The sequence below is a fragment of the Triticum urartu genome, chromosome 7A, assembly GCF_056163025.1.
Source record: "Triticum urartu cultivar PI428250 chromosome 7A, HENAU_Tu73, whole genome shotgun sequence".
Lineage (NCBI taxonomy): Eukaryota > Viridiplantae > Streptophyta > Magnoliopsida > Poales > Poaceae > Triticum > Triticum urartu.
Window position 1 is genome coordinate 691,332,726 of NC_141879.1, and position 3,121 is coordinate 691,335,846.

Below are 3,121 nucleotides of genomic sequence, written 5' to 3' on the forward strand. Positions count from 1 at the left end.
AAAATTAAGTAATCTATACAGGTGTGAAAATTTGACATTTCACAAATTAGAAACCAGTCCTGAACGAGAAGAGAGACAAGAAAGCCCCTTCTCACTGTTCTCAGCGGGCTATACACGGACCAAAAACCAGCCCTGAACCGTTCCTATAGAGAAAAAAACAGCCCTGCACCAATTGCAAATCCCTGACCAAATCCCAAATCCCATACTGGCGCCGGCCAGTACACACCCAGCCAGATCGGAGATGGAAGGAGAGGGGGTGCCGGTGCCGGCCATCTCAGCCGTGCTCGATGACGACGATCTCCTCTCTGAAATCCTGCTCCGCGTCGCCTTCCCCACTAGCCTCGTCCGCGCCGCCCTCGTCTGTAAGCGCTGGCTTCGCCTCGCCTCTGCCCCCGTCTTCCTCCGTCACTTCCACGATCTCCACCCGCCCCACCTCCTCGGCTTCTACATCCCACGGTTCGTCGTCAATGGGTTCAAAAATCCCACGGTTCGTGCCAATGCCTCAGCCCCCTCAGCTCGACACCGTCATCCGCCGTGCTAGCTTTGATTTGAACACTTTGGGCTTGCACTGTCAATACATGTGTTGCTGCAATGGATTCCTGGTGCTCACCTCCCACCTCGAGGTAGGCTCTCCCGAGCCCAACTGGATTGTGCGCTGCCCCCTGGACCCCGCGGGGAATATGCCCATTCTCCCACTAGTTCACGAAACCAGCATCCATGACGGTTACTATGACATTGATGGGATCATCTCCAACAGTGGCGGTGATGACGTGTCCTTCTTCCTTTTGGCATTGGGCTCCAACGGGAAGCAGACAAGCGTGGATGTGTTTCTGTTGAAAGACGATGTCTGGGCCATCTACTCTTCGGTTGTAACTGAAATCCCTGACATCGACCTGCTATTCCCTAGTTTGATTGGTGACAGGAAAATCTATAATACGGTGGACTGTGTGGGCATGATTGATAATAAGTTATTCCTGCTAGATCTTGTGACCTCATCTTTGTCACTGGTGAACCTCCCCGAAGAGATGGATCTCCTTCGGAACGTTGATCTGTCGCTTACACATGATGCTGGTCTTCATCTGATCCATGTAAAGGGATATCAACTTCGGATCTGGCTTCACAGGATGGATGACAATGGCGTCTCCAACTGGTTCCTTGAGGGCACCGTTTGTTTGCATGAGATATGTGCTAATTCTATGATACCAACTTGCAAATCCAAGGATGTGAATGATTCATTCTTTACGGTGTATGCGGTTGGGACCAATTCTGAGTTTGTTTTCTTGGGGATGGAAGATGTCCTCTACCTATTTGATATTAAGAGCAAGGCGGCAAAGAAAGTTTATGAGGTGAAGCCAGGGGATAAAGGTTTGGCTTATGTCACTCCAATTATGATGGTTTGGCCGCCTAAATTCCATGTGATGAATTAAAGATGTGAGCGGAAAAAAAAGACCTTGCAAGGTTTGCCTCTTGTCAGTTTGTAGTATTGTGGTCTAGTTTCTGGTGTCCATTGCTGATATTTTATCTTATTTTATGGCGTTTACCATGTGTGTGTGCGTATTTATGATCTGGTTTCTCAATCCAAATCAACACATGAGGTGAATCCATCAGTGCTGGAAACTTTTCAATTTTATCTTCTTGAGGAGTGCTTCCGTAACCCCTACTAGCTATGAGAATCATGATATTTATAGTCGGCGAGGGGGGCGGGGGTGTGCACCGAAGCACTCCTATATCTTGTTGCTGGTTTTTATTCCCTCCTTTTTAATTTACTCTGCATAGATTTGTCCTAAGTCAAATTAGGTAACATTTGACCAACTTTTAAAAATACAATGAACATCTACAATGTGAAATAAATATCATTTCAACCACTGAATATATTTTCACATCATATATACTTGTTTTATTGATAATGCATGTATTATTATTTTACAATATTCGTCAAAATTTAGGACAAAGCCAATATACAGAGGGAGGCTTTGACTTTTGTGTTAATACTGGTAGAAACATTAACTTGGACATAGTGATAATTAGTTTGTATTCTATTATGATATCTTCCTTTGTTGGTGGCTATCATCAGGATAAAATAGGACGTCAAAGATTGTCTATTTTTTTGTGATTGAACATCATGTACTTGTAGATAGTAGACATAAAAGGACATACATGTTTATGTCACAAAACCAATAACGTGATGACATCAAAATTAGTGTGGTAAAAAAGCAAGTTTCTAATAAAACATATATTTCATCATACTAATTTTATTTTTGAGAAACTATATGTTCCCTGAAAACTGCACGAAAGCAATATCATTTTGCGAGAAAACTTTCTATCTATTAATTATGCTATGGCCGTATAAAGAACATAGGAATGAAAAATGTTACAACCATGTCCGTAGACCACCTAGTGACGAGTACAAGCATTGAAGCGAGCCGGAGGCACGCTGTCACCATCGCCCCTTCCTCACCGGAGTTGGTTGTAGTAGACAGTTGAAAAGTCATCAAGCTAAGACCCCACAGGACCAGCGCACCAGAACAACAACCGTCACTGATGAAGAGAAGTATAAATTGAAAGGATCCAACCAATAGACACACGGTCGAAAACGAACAAAGACATGATCCAAGTAGATCCACTGAAGACCAGTACCGACCAAATCCAGCGAGATCCGCCGGAGACACGACACACCTCCACACACCCTTCGACAACGCTAGAGCATGATTAGAATGGGGGCTAGGCGGGGAGAACCTTATTCCATCATCAGGGACTCGCCACCGCCTCTTCTTCCTGAGCAGGACACAAACCATAAACGAACTCACAAAAACACCTAAAAATGAAGCAAGATCCCTCCCGCCGTCAAGGGCCTGGGTCCACGCGCTCCATGGCCCTATGGCTACTGGAGACGAGGCTAACCAACGGCGGTGCCGGCGAGAGGGGGAGAAACCCTAAGCGTTTTTCTTGGAGAGGATGAGGCGGTTGTGTCTATTTGTGGTGGAAAAAACATGTTTTAGCTTAAACTTCATTACCATAACACGTGTTGAAAAAATAACCGCTGCCCCTATGAAAATTGAAAAAGACAAGTTTAATGACCATTTTAATGAGATGCATTCAACTATGTAATAAACGCTTGCTT

General features: G+C 44.6%; 1 pseudogene; it reads left to right on the forward strand.

Moving 5' to 3' along the window:
• The first annotated feature begins 241 nt into the window (after positions 1-241).
• LOC147961577 (uncharacterized) lies at positions 242-1,428 on the forward strand (annotated as a pseudogene).
• The last annotated feature ends 1,693 nt before the right edge of the window (positions 1,429-3,121 follow it).